A 17,607-nucleotide genomic window follows, 5' to 3' on the forward strand; every position below is an offset into this window, starting at 1 on the left:
CCTTCCCTAGCCCCACAGCTCACCCTTTCTCTAGGAGGTGGGCGTAGCTTCGGTTTCACCATTAATTGCGTCTCTGTGAACAAAATTCTGCTAGCCACAGTAGAGACGCCTGGTCTTTGGTCATGGTGATTCCCACAGACCAGGTCTACCTTCCATTCCCTGCTCCCCAAGAGCAGGCGCCCTCTAGTGGATATTGAAGCGAGTTGAAAGTTACGAGTTTCAATCACTGTTTGCCCACATTATCTTAGCCTTATCGTTTCTCTGTCTTTCAGAGATTTACCTATCTAATGACCCTTTCCTGACCCTTACCCCTCACCGTCCACTGAGACAGTCACCGGGTCCAGTACGCTATGGCGGGCACTCAAGGGACTTGCCGTTTCACCTCTAGGCGCTGCCAAAGCTAATCTCTAGTGTGATCGATGTCAAAGTTCATATGCCTGGGCTTAAGGAAAAAAACCAAGCACTCGGATCATGGGAAGCCGGTGATCTCCCACTGACCCGGCGACAAGGTGACCGGCAGGACCAGGCAAGCCGGCCACGCTGCCTCTTGGCCACTAGAAATGTCCCCGGATTGCAGCCTTGGGCAGGCTCCATCACAGTCGGGCCCAGTCACACACCTGAGAGTGGAAAGCCCACGGGGCAGGACAGGGCGCCACACAGGAGAAAGGTGTGGAGATTAACCCACCCAAACCAAACCCCTCTCAGAGGTCAGGGCAGTGAAGAGAGCGCGGGGAGAGCCACGTGCAAAGGGAAGGGGGTGTTAACCATCAGAAAGAGGTTTTCATAAAATGGCCTCGATCTGGGCATCGGTGTGTTTAGTACGAAGATATGTCTGTTGCAGTCAGCGTATCGGCATTTTACTGCCGGGGTGTTGCAATATTAATGTCAGAGTACTAGAATGTCATTGATTGATTAACGGCGACAACCATAGTGGGCAGAAAATCGATAAACACTAAGAAATAAAGTCTTTATTACCTTTCAGCCCTTGAAATCACCCTGTACCTAAGGAGATCAAAAGTAAATGCACAGATTTCTATAGAAATAATGGTGAACCAAGGCCCAAAGGACCACCACCCAGCAGTTCTCTATCATATACTGAAAGGGCTTGATTTTCATTGAATTGGTGCAGAGAACATTATCACAATTTCAACAAAAAATTGTCCTGGAGAAGGAGACTCCAAATTGGAGGAGGTGCAGAAACATCAACAGGAGATATACCTCACATAGGCTTTTGAATAATGTATGACTGTGCGTTATTTCCTTTACTTAAATAAGAGTTTAGGGAGTAGAATGTGCTGGTAATAACACCCCAGACAACAATCAGCCCCAAGGCATTACTTTTCTATATACTATTTTAATATAATATATTACAATTCATTGAATTCATATAATTAAGGTGAAGTTTATGCACCTGAAGCTAATCCTCTCTAAGAGCTATGACTGACTTGTTAAAGTTTAGGAAAAAGCTCAAGACCTGGCTGTTTCCCAAATAACTCTACCGAGCCGCCTTCTCTCCGTAATACTGAGTCTTATCCTGTTTCATGATCTCTCTTTTTTCTCTTTTTCATGCACTTGCTCTAACCGGGTTGGTCAGCGCCAGGATACCAGTTGGTGACGGAGCGCTCTATAAAACTTTGTAATAAATTAAAGAATAACAAATATGCACCACAGAACCTATGTTTTTAATTCCAAGAGGTTTTAGAATGTTTAGAGAATAAAGCAATTTTTTTAACTGTGGCTAAATATTGGTCGAACTTCTATAGTTTTTGCGCCATGAGTTAATATTTTGCCTAACATTACGTATTTTGACAAAGGAATGTCACATTATAATAATCCTTAATATGACATATCCTAACAATGACATAACAGTATCAAAATGTTACTACAGCCTGCCGGAAGTTTTACTGTGATATTACCCACAATTCCCAGCAGGGATGCTACCTTTCAGAAAGAAACTAAAAACTTATCTTTTCAGAAAGGCTTTCATGACATCATAGGAGGTGAAACAACTGAGGTTCTAGGGTCATCAGTGTGTTATGTTCTTTCTGGTTAAGCGCTTAGAGACCGGCGGTGATAGGCGCTATACAAGCAATCCCTAACATAACATAACATAACTTTGGGACTATACTCGTACGTCTCAATAGGGCTTTAGTTCTTTTAATTAGAGAGACCCAGCACTTCTCGGTCTCAGCAGGGCTGTTACACTTTGGGGCTGTACCCCCACGTCTCAGCAGGACTGCATTACCTTAATTGGAGAGTACCAGCACTTCTCAGTGGGGCTGCAACACTTTGGGGCTAAGCCAACATGCCTCAGCAGGACTGCAATACCTTTAACTGGAGAGTACCAGCACTTCTCAGCAGGGCTGCAACACTTTGGGGCTAAGCTAACATGCCTCAGCAGGACTGCAATACCTTTAAGTGGAGAGTACCAGCACTTCTCAGCAGGGCTGCAACACTTTGGGGCTGTACCCATATGTCTCAGCAGGACCGCAGTCCCTTTAACTGGAGAGTATCAGCACAGCTCAGTAGTCACACTTTGGGGCTAAGCCAAAACGCCTCAGGAGGACTGCAGTACCTTCAACTGGAGAGTGCCAGCACTTCTCAGAGGCGCTTCAACACTTCGAGTCTGTACCCCCATGTCTCAGCAGGACCACAGTCCCTTTAACTGGAGAGTACCAACACCTCTCAGCAGTCACACTTTGGGGCCATTTCTGCATGTCTCAGCAGGACCGCAGTCCCTTTAACTGGAGAGTACCAGCACTTCTCAGCAGATCTATGACAGTTATCAGAAGGTGAGTGTAATCATTTTATGACACAGGGTACCATGTTATTTTAATGAAGCAGCACCATCTCTTCTCCACACCAGTGTGCTTGTCTTGCAGCAGCAGCTCCGAAGAGCTGCTCCTCTTTTGATGTGGCGGTACCAGCACTTTTCAGCAGGGCTGCAGGTATTCCTCTTCATTGAACAGTACCAGCACTTTTTAGAACTTTCAAACGGCACAATCCAGTAAAGGCAGGCCATGCACTTTTACACAAGGGATAGTGCTTTGTGGTGCTGGTGAGGCTATCCCAGGGTTAGTTGCACGTCTGCCTCCCTTGTGATTGGCACTCTTCCAGCCCAGGTTTGATTCCAGGGCCCTCGCCTGTTGATAACTGTAGCTAAAGGTTAATGTCCCTGCTGCAGAGAACGCTGTGATGAGTAGCCTCGCTCTGGAGGACTAACTCGGACACTGAGAAGAGCTGTCTCTGTTCTTTATCTGCTGGGACGAGGGTGCCCCTCTGTTGTCTTCTGAGTCTGTGAGTGAAGCTGCCCAAGCCTGGACTGCCCAGTGCCACACACTGCTATGGTAATGGGTCTGCCAGTCCGAGCTGAGGAAGGCATTAAACAGCACAAGGGTTTAATGTTACTTATGGGTAAAATGGCCACCAGGAGGAGGGAAAGCTTCTATTTCCATAGGAGGGTGGTGGGAATGGCTTGGCTGTGGCCTTTCAAATGTACTTCTCTGGCAGTCTGCTGGGTGGTGATGGCCTAGCCTAGAGATCTGACGAGGAGGACATTGCCGCTGTTTCTTCAAATTGCTGGTTAAGTCTGTGAGGAGCAAGATAGACCCTTGCCCCTGTATTGCCTCGCCCCAGGAGGCTCTGCCGCTCAGAAGGGCTATTTAATAGGTTAAATTGACAGGAATCCATCTTAGTTTCAGGGTCTTTAAAGCATAGCCGAAGCAGGAGATGAACCACACAGGAAGCTGCAACAGTGCTGGGTATGAGCATACTCCTTGAGAGGGACAGTCTGGCTTAGTACTTCCACTCTATGCTCTCGGGTAGCACCGGCAGTAGTAGGGAGGACAGAGGACGGTCCAAAAATAACGGTTGTTGACCGCACTTCTGGCGTGCATGCGGTTTCCAAGTGCTGCCCTAGTGTTGGCCACGGGTTCCCCAAAACTGTTCCAGCCACGGCTTGCGGAGCATGCTAGTCCTGTTGAGCAGGCTAAGGCTCTTTCCATTTGCTCTGTTAGACCTCTGCAGGCCCGCGTGACAGAGTGGTGCACGCGTCTCATCTTTCCATCATTCAACCAATCATTCAGTGTGTCACGCAAGGCAACATGCCTGGGTCACTGTAAAATACTGCCTCTCTCCGTCTCTACTCCTGCCTCTCTGTATCTATCTCTTGCTAACGACATCTCTTTTACCACCTATTTCTGTTCTCCATGTCTGGGGACAGTCAGATGGTGCCGGATACAATGCTGTCACAAGGGGGCGTGTTAAGAGAGAGGAGCTGTGGCGCCTGTAACTATGAAACCGCTTTGGTGCTTGCACAAGTGAAAACTGCCCCAGTGTTTGTCTAGTGACAGCAGTGTTTGTTGACCTGGCTTGAGTAGTCAGTGATATAGAAAGTGCTAAAGACATAGTTGCCATGCCAAACACAGTGCCCCCCCCCCCCCGAGACGTTGTCTTTGAGGGATACATAGGGTGACCAGGCGTCCCCGTTTTGCCAGGACGGTCCCTGTCTTTAACCTGCTGTGCCAGCAAATTTCAAGAAATTTAGCTCATGTCCCCGTTTTTGGAGAGGGTCGACTGAAAACGGTGGGAGGTGGTTTTTATGTTTTACAAAGCAGGGATAGTTAGCAGTTGTTTCAGGAAAGCAATTTAATTAACAGGCAAGCTGCTGGGCTTAAAAATTGCATTTTATGTATGTTCTTACTGCCTGTTCTGTAATTCTCTGCTGAGGAGCGCTCTCATCGCTTGAAGTAAAATTGTAGTCCTTCTTCTATTTTTGTGAAATGTCCCGGTTTTTGGCTTTAAAATTCTGGTCACCCTAGGGATACAGCCCAGAATTCCTTAGCTCTGCCCAAAGGCCTTCTGATGAAGGCCCACCCAGCTACTCACAGCCCCCTCTGCCTTGCGGCCTTTGGCCCTTATATGGGGACTAAGAGACAAGGATTGAGACTGCGAGTGTACTGGAGGTCACACATCGATGAAGCGTCTTCCAAAAATGATACTAGAACTGGAGTCTCCAACCCTTTCTGTAGAAAGAGCTACTTATGCTCAATGAAAATACATCCCAGCCACCACTGTACCTTGGCACCAAGAGAATGATACTAGTGTCACTGAAATACCAGCTTTCAGTATATTTTGGAAATGCAGCCATTTTCTCTGCAAACATCAATGCGTTCTGAAAACACTGCATACATTTACATATCCAGCAAGCACTCAATTTTGATATACATATATTAATTAAACCAAGCTAAAGCTTCTTACTTACTAGACTTGGATGAACACAAGAGAGCTACTTACAGTCAGTTGGAGAGCTTCCTGTAGCTCACCAGCTACTCGTTGAAGCCTGAACTAGAAATTCTATGAATGCCCCCTGCAGGGTGTTGGGAAGACTGTGTCTTAACTTTTGAGCATGTGGAGACCTATGTGTAAAGTAGAAGTGGGCGAGCCACTAAAGGCTCGACCAGGCTCAAGCTAGATGCCTGGCTCTGGCTCAACTTAAGCACCTCTTGGACCCTTGAGCCCACAACGATCAAAACATCTGCCTGCGTTCCACACTCTAACATAAAGTGCCAAGAATTACAGATAAAACATTAACCTTTGATGTAAAACAGGAGAGGAAAAGAGATACCCTGGCTGAATGACACAAAGTGAAATGAGAAAACCTGGGATTTTCCCCGGTTTCCGGGCTTTGCCACACTGTGTGCTCCTCTGCAAATATTTTATTTCAACATGGTTCCTTTTTTCTTTTTCGCATTTGAGAGCACTTTGAAATATGAGTTCAGGGTGTGTGCTATGCAAGCGCCTCTCTGGTGCTTGATTTAAAGAGATGATAATGTTGCTCTTTGTAAAAATCTAGGCCACATACAGGGTGCACATGACAACTGACTTGCCTCTTAATTCGCTAATGGCATTGTTGTCATTGCGGGTGGTGGCATGAATATTTTTAAGCTTATGTTTAAAGCTTTCACTTTTAATAAATGCGCTCAATGCACTGATACAGCCTTGTGAACTAAGCTGAAACGCTTCTGCATCTTAAATAAATATATCTTTTTTTAATTCCGAAAAGTCTTTCTCACATTTCACATGGCGTTCATTGAACAGTTCATGTGCCAACCATTTTCAGGGTTCGGCTCCTACAGCCCAGCCAGACTAGGGGCTCAGCTCTGGCACCGCACGCCCTGTTATTGCATTGGCTCGCCCATCTTTAGTATGAAGAGACCACCTTGCTCCATCTCATTGGGATACCACGAAACAGACATAGGCTAGCATTTCACAACCAAATGGGTTCTGGGAATTGTGGTCTTAATTTGCTCCCATTGAACCAGATGGACTAAAAACCAACTCAAAGGATGGTAACAAAAAAAGTCCAGGACTGGAAATATGTTGTCCTCATAATATGTAGCGAGGCAGCAAGTGCAGCACGCGCACATCGCCTAATTTGTCAGAGTGGCATGGGTGCCTGGAATTTGACCACAATGGCACTAGTTGCAAAGTCCCAGGTCATAGAATTTGAATTAATTTAGAGGAAAATGATGCCAAAATTAAGACAGGATCTTTTTAACAAGCTTGTTCTTCGGAAGGCACTACTTGGAAAGCTGACGTGATGTCACTAAATTACAATGCTTGCTCGCCTTTCATAAACCCATCCTTCAGGAACAAAAGCAACCACAGTCTGCAGCCTATAATCATTTGTTTGCTGGAGACACATGCAGAGAACAAGCTGAAAAGAAAGGCAAAAAATGTTCCCCGCTATGTTCTGTCTTTGTTACTATATCCGTCTGCGAATGTGTTGTTAGGGCCCAAAAAAGCACCTTTGAAGTCGTCTGAAAAAACCTAAACAGCTGGGACCTTGAGTCACAAACTGAAAAAAACATAATTTAAGACGTGTCCCTGATATCACGCTATACTTTGCATCTTTTCTCCGCTAGAGATGTATATAACTCACTGCTTCTCTGTACTATTTGATTGTGTTAACTGAGGGCACCGGGATGTTAAGGATTATAGATATCGAGAATAAAATCATTTCTCTCAAAAGGATCCGATCTTTTGCAATTAAATACCTCCTGCTCTTTGAGGTGCAAAACGTACATTTTCAGTCGATAAACAGGTGCAATAGATAAAGGGACTTTCCGTACCATATTCTTGTTTGAGATTCAGTGCGTTCACACTTCAACCCTACAGTACGGCAACCATGCAGCTTTTTGAAAAGGTGGCTTTTATGCCTGGCTTGATAGTGCAGCAGACATATTGGTACCAATTCTTCAAAAAAATAAAATAGAGTGGGCTTTCGCCTCACCTAGAGTATAAATACTATCTTTCTTTGTGCTATTGGCTAATAGGTGTATCAATCCAACTTACAGGAATTGGAATGCATGAGGGGCTATTTTACATTTGAAAGTACACTCAATCATCACGCTGTCAAATTCAGCTCATTATGTGTTATAAGCTTTCTATTCAGAAAGCAATCCTTTTTTAGGTCAAGCCTGGGCAGCATATGTGCTGCTCTGCAAGCCATGCTGTATTCGTTATATGGGCTAATGGGGACTTTGGACACGCCCACCGCTTCTGCTTGGTTAGTTGGGCTACTTTTAAAAAATTCCTTTTCTCTGGTTGGTTAATATTGTGCATCTGTCACATCTTTCGGTGCCTGGTTCCCTCCCAGTGAACTTCACTAATTGATTCGTTTGGTTGGCCAGCTCTGGCCATCTCTTGACTCCTCCTTGCACATCCCTCACGCGCATGCAACATCCATGTCGTTATCTGGAGGGGGAACATTTAGGGCCTTTTCTACAGCCCCCTGGCATCATTAAGAACGTCATGAGATCGTGGAGGTAAGATCAACATTTAACAAGCATTTGCAATGCAATAGGTCGCGCATTACTGAAAGTTTGACCTACCAGCATTGCAAATAATAATGCAACGCCAATAGCTCAAACTTTCAGTAATGCGAGACCTTCTCTTTACATTCGTACTCTTCATGCCTCCTCTCTTTGAGCACAACCTACTTTCACATGCATGTTCATCTTAATCCACAATATTGTACCTCTCCAAACAGCCCGCAACTAATTTACAAGATCATAACTTTTCCTCCTCTGAAAATCATACCCCAGCAACCTAAGGATAACTAATCTCCTCTAGCTCATTGGTTAATCCCACCAAACATGTGCCTGTGTCATATATCCTCCTCTAATGATCACAAACAACTCCTATTACTTTAATTAACCACAAGAAACTGGAGTGACTGCATGGAATGGTTTGCTGGAGCACACAAGACAAATCCGAATAGCCAACAATACCAAATAATACTGGCCTAACCACTAACCTTGCGTTCCAGATCAGTGAGCTGCCTGACATAAAGCCCTTCAATGCCTCATCAAGGGTAATAAGCACTATAAAAATGCAATTGCAATTACTTACGACCCACTGCCACGGACACAGGTAATCCTGACCAAGGCCAAGTATCATCATAATAACAGTGTATTCGATGCAATTGATGTCTCACTATTCTTACTTAACCCCTTCACTGCGGCGGCTATTCCGCCGTACTGCTAAGGGGGCGGGGCGGCCGCGCAGCAGGTGCATGCTGGTGACGCAACCGCTCCGTCACCAGCCGCGGTTGCGCTGTGCTCATGACGGAGCGGTTCCGTCACGGCCCCGCCCGCTCAATCGAACGTCCAGCGCAGGCGCGGAATCCGTGTTGCGAAGGCGTGCCGAGCGGGCCGTGATGGAACCGCTCCATCATCAGCACAGCACGGCTGCGGCTGATGACGGAGTGGTTCTGTCACCAGCAGGGGAGGGGTTAAATAGAAAGAAAATGGGCAAATCATTTGCTCACAGTTTAGCACAGGGAGAGAATGAATGCGGTGCTGATGCTGATGAAAAAGGACAGTAACACCGCCAACAAACCAGTTGACATTACCCAAGAATGGCCACACTTCTATAAACCACTTAACATACAGAAGAATATTTCACATGCCAAAACTTGATTCAACGGCTTGCACACTAACAATGCCTAAGCTGCTCAGAGTGGCTGGAGACTCAGGAGAGTTCCCATTTGCAAAATAATCGTTTCTGAGTGCGCGCTTTAGGATTTAAGTGAAGGGTTTGAGATTGGTGGGAGGTAGCTTTATAGTTGGGCATCAAATAACTTTTTAGTTAGAGGGAGAGAAAGTGATCTTTGATGAGCTATGAGAAATGTGGCTGTTTGTCCTACTATGTTAAGAACAGCTATTCATAAATGCTGTGTATCAAATTAAAGCCTGCCTTCTTTGTCAATGTTGGGGAAAAAGCTAACATTTGAAATAAAAAAGGAGGCTACAGTCAGAAGTTTTAAGTAAATGTCAGTTTTCATGCCAGATGTTAGGGAAATAGAGGATATTTTTGGGGATCGCATGCTCGCTATGTGGGGATGTACGAAAGGTAGAAACAACATTATGTGCATTGGAAGGTAGTGCTATATTGGGCATTTTGAAGGGATCTAGATTTAGACACACATTAAGGCCATTGCTAGGTTACTGCTGGACCACCACTCTAGCCAGGTCAGGTGAGAGCTAAAGGGTTAGAAGTAAAATGTAATGGCTGGACGTATATTTAGGGAAACTTTGCGAGCCATAGGCTACGCTCAAAGGAAACAGTAACCAATGGAGGGGTGGGATAAGCAGACAATATCAAGCAAGGGTACTGTCAAAAATGTTTAAAAAAGACTAAGAAAACTACAGGGGAAAACTATTTTCTACGAACATGCAAAAAGAGGCACTGGAGATTGAACAATCCACTGTTATACGATAAATTGAAATATTAAAGCCACAATTTCTGGAATATTCCTAGCCACCAAGAAATCATCCTGTTTAGTGTCTAAATGTCACGCTCAACAGAAATGCAGAACTGTCACTGTGAGGCAACTATTGTAGGAATTATTGAGTAATCACATACGTCCTGCATCACTGCCATGTAACTAATTAAACCAGTTGCTTGCAAACCAACATCACGCATCCTACAAGACTGATACCAATTAAATGATTACATGTTTTGTTGTGGTATTTACACATAGTAGAGCCTGTTTAGGTTCTGTCATCATAGTCCACTAAAATTCTGAGTACCTTTTCACTAATACAACCAGACAGTTTTTATTCAGAGTGTACCCATAGTTATGCAGTGATGTGGGAAGGAAAGCACATGGTTTGAAATATTTAACTACAATAAAAAAGGTGACTAACTGTAAACACCAAGTAGAATAATACTATGGGAAGCTGTTCATGTCAAAATTACAGCTCTAGAAATATGACACATGGCACAGAGCAAAAAGAATGTAATACTAACCAAAATGAATATAACATATTTGAAAACCAATACGATTCATGGCAGAATCAATATTCTGTGTAGCAAAACAAATATGATACACTGCAGAATGAATACTTTGCTTAATGAATGACATTAATAAAGCATATTTCAAACTGAATAACACATTTACTAAAATACATGCCGCCTTACTGAACTGAATATGGCCCTCACTGAAAGGAATATAGCAAACTCTGAAATGAATATGACTTGCATAAAAAAAGTATAAGATATTCGCTGAAGTGACTGACATGTATTAAGAGAAATATGGCACATGTTGAAATTAATATAATGCACTTAAACAAACAACCTGCAGTGAAAAGATTATGACACATTTTAAAATAAATAAATTGTATTTTGAAATGAATACAAGTTGAGTAAATATGAAATGAGTGCTAGAATATTGTAGGGGATATGACTGGTGTTGAAATGAATATGGCCCAAATGAAATGAGTGTGACTTGTATTGAAATGAATATGACACACTTTAAAATGACTATAACATGTGTGAACTTTAATACAAGATATGTTGAAATGAATATAAACCACATTGAAACGAATGACACATGTTCAAATGAATATGAAATTTGCTGAAATTAGTATGACAAGTGTTAACATGATTGTGATTACACTATAATTTATGTGAAATGCACTGAAATCAGTATGGGATGCACTAAGAGGAAAATGACTATCCTTAAAATTAGTTTGCAATTTGTTGAAATGAATATGAGATGCCCTGAAATTATTTTAAACACTTGACCTTTGAGAAAATCAAACAATGTGCTTATGACTATGACATGCTTTGAAATGAATATTACACACATTGATATAATAATGCCATACATTGGATTAATTATGGTTTACATTGAAATGAGTATGACCCCTCTTTAAAGGAATATGACATGTATTAAAATAAATATGGCTTATGAATATGACATGCCATGAAATTAATAAGGCATGCATCGTAAGTAATACAATCTCAATTTGAAAGAATTCGGCATACCTTAAAATTAAAATGAACTACACTGATAAAAATATAATATTTGCTGAAATGATTATGGCATGCATTGAAAAGAAATATGATACATTTTGAAGTGAATGTAACATACATTGAAATGAATATGACAAGGATTGAAATTAATGTAGGTGTGCAGAGAAAAAGGGACCCCGTCTGAAAGTGGATAATAGTTCCAAGGGCAGGAGAAAAAGCAACAATTGTATGTAAACACCCCTTGGCAACCTGAGTTTAAGTTGACCAACTTCTATAGATACGGGCCTGAAGCATACGTCAAAACGAAATTACGTACATTATTTTATACACAAATGTTGTATTTGCTCAATGGGGTCTGAAAACCTCCTAAGCAAAGAAAGAACATCAATCTAATGATACAAAGTATGTGCTCAAAGATATATAAAGAAAATCACAATAACATAGGACATATAACGCATGGTACAATCAATGAGAACAAGACAGGAACAGGGCACACAAAATACATCACAGTTAAAAATATGGAATATGTACAATAAAAACTCACAATTTGGTTGCACAATACAAGATTGTAAATCCATAAACAAGCCAACGATAAAATCTGTGGTTTAGAATAGTTGGTGATATCTGATGCAAATTACGTTGTAGACTATATAGGTGGGTATGGATATAACATATTCTACGCACGGAACTCCAAATCGGACATAACGGCCCTACTTCCAGCAATAATGTGTGATCTACAGCAGTATTTATATAACCCTTGGAAGCATCTAATTATCCTCGTCCCAGAACCTGCTCTTTAAGTTGTATCACACACCCCTGGAAAAAAGGTTTGCCCGTATGATAGACACTCAGACCCAGTATTAGGAGTGCATATATCATGATTCCTTCATTTTTGGAAAACCCCAAGCTTTCCTGCTGTCTTTCTTTTTCTAGAGATACATTAAGAGTCATTTCACATTTGATAATTCCAGACGTGTTGCTATAAATAATTCTATATTGCAATCCCACCTATTCCATCGGTCCGAACATTCTCATATCTTAGGTTCAGATTTCAAGTTGTGGCTTTTCCTGAAGAAGGCATTCCAATTGGCTGAAACATGGACATTGAGATCTCAACCATCCCCTTTTCCTATTGAATTTTTCAACTGTGCCCGTTTTCTTTGGAAGTACATTTTTCTATCTTAAACCTATTTATTTGCGCATTTTGTGGCAGTCTAGCTTATACTTGTTAAGTGTCTATTGGGCCATCTATGAAATGTACAGCAGTGCTGCCAGTGCAGAAATAAAATACAGTTTGCCTGACAACCCTGTTGTCAGACCCTGTTTGAAGGGCCATGGGAGCAGGCAGGAGCTACTTGGCTTCTGCCATGGGAGCTTAAGGTTATTTGCCACTGATGTGCCGGGCCCAATCCACTCTGACTCTGCAAACTTGGCCAAGTACAACCCTTCCGCATTTGACCCTCAGGGTAGCAATGGTGACCTTTCACCGGTTTCTCAGGAAGGCAGATCAGTACTCAACAAGGTACCAATAAACACCATATAGTTGAAGTCCAGCTGAGTGCTTAGCTTTACAAAAATAAAAGTAATTTAATCACACAGTTGTACTAAATACTGCACTACACTACATGGGTGATCTGGGTGCTATCTCTTGTAGGTATTCCCACTATCTTTCCCCTTCCCTTGGAGTTGTCCCTGGTTCTGGGTTACCTCAGGTAGAATAATCAGCAATGGCATGAATCAGACTCAGGTGCAGTGATTTATTACTACAGTTTGAACATGCTTAGCCTTGTGTGAACTCTTGTGGGCAGTGACAAGCCTAGGCCTCTGTACACATGATTATATTAGCGTGATACCAGGGCCAATAAAAAAAGGCAGAATACCAGATATACATGCAATTAGGCAATCGGGACAGGGGAACACACGTGTATCACCCAAGCAACATACCCATCCCAACAAAATATCTTGTTTGTCACCAAAATGTCAGAGTGGAAAATAATGCATTACCATCACTCTGCCATTTTATTGAGCAGACACGCCACTAACTGCTTGAAGTGACTATTAGAAAACTCAACCTTACTGATTTTGCTGTGGTGGAGAAAATACGCGCCTGGGTTGACCATGGCAGGATGTGCTCCTTTTATTTGCAAGTGATAAATCGGCCAATGCATCTTGCGCAAATTCTACTGAATTATCTTGCTTAAAATAGCCTATGGGTCTACTGCAATGTCCTATTCTATATGGGCACTAACTCCTTTTAGAAAAATGACTGCCCACCCCATACCGTAATCCCCACTGCTGGCCCCCAATTTCACATATCACCAACAAACCTGCAGAACATCACCGTCCAGTGTGGGACATCATGGAAAGACATCTCCAACGTTTTGCTTGCTGTCTGATATTGCAACCACGCATAGAAACTTGCAGTCTGTCTAGTTAAACACCTGTATTTTTGTATAGCGCGAAACATGACCCAAGACATCAGGTATCAGAGTGCTTTACATGAGCACCAGTTTATTACAGATACATTCATTTTTGTTAGGCACAGGGAGAATAAGTGATTTGTGCAGAATCACAGGATGTTGAGTGTCGTTCCCCAGCTTCAAGGTCGACTGCTCTAGCCGTAATGCTACATACTCTCCCCTCTGTTACAAACCCTTGTACAGGCCCACCCCTACCCTGCCTATCACAACTCTGACTACCATTCCGAACAGAAGGACTTTTTAGATTATATTTATTTGTTTCTCTCTACTTTTCCATATATGTAACATTTTCATGCATGACAACGGGAGCTAACTTACTTCCCTTTGCTCTTATAGCACTTTACCTATAATGCCATTTTTTGACAACCTCTTCTTGGTCAGGCCTCCCCAGGATTCTGCTCCCCGTCCAGTTTGGTATGTGTGTGGCTCATACAAGTGAGGCTACACGCCGGAGGAAGTCCCACTGCTACAACACTAACCTTGGCCTGGTTTCGCCCTGTCTCCACCAGAGCTCTAACAAACACCACACAGCTGGCGATGGTGCACTGGTCTGAGGGTGGTGGTACACTGCTCCGAGTAACTGTGCTATCCGTGGTGATGCACTTTGGCATTGGTGGAGGCACACTACACAATGGGTAATGGTGCACTGTGCAGCACGTCGTGGTGCACTGTTTAACAAATATTTGGTATGAAATTCATGAGATTTTTTGGAATTATTGTATGTGTTCCTCTTCTATCCTTTGTTTATTTTAGGTTTCACATCTAGTGGAGGGTCAAGTGAGCCAGATGTTTTTGTTCGATTTGTTTTCACTAGCAGAAGATGAAGAAAGTATCATACCTTATTGTTTACATAATCAAACATTTTCTGTTGCTTTCTCTCCAAAAAAGATTAAATATATTTGGGTAGGGGTGATGCCCTTGACACTGTACTCAAGGGCATCAATATATAACTGAACACAGACATAATGCGCCACCTGACTGTGACACACCTAGAGGCAATCGCATAGAGTACAGTGAAGACATAGTACAATATAAAAAATAGTAAATAAACGCACTTCTCGGATGTGTCTGTAACACTGACGGTTGGGCCTGAATTACTGTACTGAAATGTCACTCTATATCCCGAATTTTCAGTGTCCTGTGCAGAATTTGCCTCCACCATGCTGCCAGTTTGCTAATGTGCTTCAGCACCTCATCATGGGTAGGAAGCGCTATATAATTGCAATTAGATAACAATGCAACCGCACTTGTTTCACCGCTGAGTGTTTCTTTCACTGCTGTGGGCGAGGTCCTGCAGTATATGGGGCAGGCTGTCTGAGCAGTTTGTCCACCTGAGCAGCGAGGACCTGGAGCTGAGCCGGTTTGTCAAGCAGCGCGAGACGCCGGGCCCCAGTCATTGTTCTGCAGTCTGCGGCGCGAGGCGCACAGGCAGCCTCAATTATTTTAATAACAGACTTATGCAGGTGACACCTGTTATCCGCGCTGCGCATGCGGGCGTTTCTGACGGAATACACTGGCCTACGCCTCTGTGATGGGAGGGGGTGGGTGCCTTATGCATCAACACTTCTGTCAGGGCTCTAAGTGGGATGAAAAAACGGGGGGGGGGGCGGGGATCTCTAAAAGAGGCGTGGCCGATGTAATTAAGGGCGTGGCTTAAAACACATAAACTAAAAATCTGCGCTTAGCAGAGTGTGCCGCCCACCCTACTTGTATTTTGCAGTTTCTGTCATTAAATCCAGATATATGATACAACAAGTAAAATCATACCTACAATAAGGCAGGACTATTGGCTTTGTCAATGGTTGTTAGTTGCATACGACAAATAAGCAGCAACTATGGGTTGTTGTATATAATATTGAAAAAGCTTCCACTTAAAGCCCTGGTGACACCACACGATGTTGCTGCTCCTGAGTTTCAAAAAGAGAAGGGAAATCTAGAGAGAAAATGACTCTCTTTAACCCCTTGTGTGCTGGTGACGGAACCACTCCGTCATCAGCCATGGGCGCGCTGTGCTAATGACGGAGTGGTTCCGTGACGGTGCGCCGCCCCGCCCATGCTGCCGCGATTCCGCGCCTGCGCGGCGTGTTCTATTGAGCGGAACCACTCCGTCACAAGCACAGCGCGCCCGTAGCTGGTGACGGAGTGGTTCCGTCACCAGCATGGCAGCGCCGTGGCGGAATTACCGCCGCGGCCAAGGGATTAAAGGATTTCCCTTCCCCTACAACCCTCACCTGGCATGATGTCATGACGTTACTTCTCCACTAGTGAGAAGTGAGCAGTGTGAGCTTGTGCACATCGATGTGCCTGTGCTCACTGCAGTCCACAGAAAAACAGACCACCTGTGCCAGGGCCCAATAGAGACCCGTTTCGAGGCCCCCTAAAAAAAACTGCTGGTGCTCAGACCCGGTGAGACCCGGCCCACTTAAAGCCCTGACTTCTGTAACAGACACACTGGAATCCTAATTCAGTGGGTCTGCAAACATGTGCTGTCCTTGTGTCAAGACCAGACCGGAAATGTGTAGACGTGTGGGTCTGATCTTGGGCTTCATCTGACATCAGACGGCATGTTTCTTGAAGTAGAGGGCAGCAAATGAGTGGTGTGCTTGTAGGAGCACACAGCATGCACTGGGCTACACACAAACAAAACATTACGTTTCATTGTTTTTCTTTTGTGGTGTTTATTTGCTTTGCAATGTGAGGTACGTGCTCATCTGGTATTTTGTATGCACTTCGGAAAAAACTAAGTAAGCCTTCCTCCGTCACAAAATGTGGCACGAGACTGATATTTTAAAGAGAAGTAATTTTCTTGATGGTGTTTGATGAAGATAAGGGAGACTGTGAGCTTCACAGATACTCTTAGACTCTGACCCAGCCCTTCCATCTTCCAGGTTCTGGACAAGATCAAACGTAATGACGCAAAGAGCTGTTACCACAATGTTCTCCTTTCTCCTCGGTCCTTAAGTTACGAGAGTCATGCCTAGGAAACAAGCAAACAAACTGGCCATTTAACAAAAGATTGTAACCCCTCCTCCGAGCCACAATGACACAAACAGCTGACATTTCACGAGGAAGTGAGGTTTGTCTGTTTGCTTGAGGCGGACAGAGAACCGCATGCTGGGTGCGGCTCTGCTCATACCTAAGTTGTCCATCTTTCCATGTTTTTGCTGTGTTTGTGATGTTTTGTACAGAGGTTCCTCTTTTTCTTTACTTCTCTTTGTGGGCACGCCCAGAAACCAATTTGGTTTGCCTACTTTTGTTTCTTAAGATGATCCTTGTCAGCCATGCTGATGGGGCAGAGGCCTGGCACCCCCTTCGAGGGTTTATTGTTCCACCATGTTTTCATCTCCTCTAGCTGCGGACTCCACTCTGCCAGGTTAAGTTTATGTCGAATACTTCCTTAATACATTTATGCCAATAAATCCCAGAAAGGTGTTTATTTTATTCTTCTCTTCCTTCTTCTTATCCATCATATTTTTCTTCTCCTTGTACCCCTTTTTCTTCTTCTTCCTTTCCCCATCATCTTTGTTTTCTTCTTCTTATGATTATTACCCCTTTTCTTCTATTTAGCCCTCTTCTTCTACTACTTCTTCTTCTCCTTCCTCTTCTTTTTTTTTATCGTTTTGCTGTTGTTTTGTTGTATTTATCATTTTCAGTTTGTGAGTTTAAATATCTGCCTGGAAAGTTTAAAAATAGTTCCCTTACACAGGGCCAATTTTATCATCAATTAAAGGTAATTAAAAATTGTCATTGTCAAGTTTTACTCGATATAAATGGTTCTAATACTGCATCTGGTCAGATCAGA

The sequence above is a fragment of the Lissotriton helveticus genome, chromosome 3_1 (genome assembly GCF_964261635.1).
Source record: "Lissotriton helveticus chromosome 3_1, aLisHel1.1, whole genome shotgun sequence".
Taxonomy (NCBI): Eukaryota; Metazoa; Chordata; class Amphibia; order Caudata; family Salamandridae; genus Lissotriton; species Lissotriton helveticus.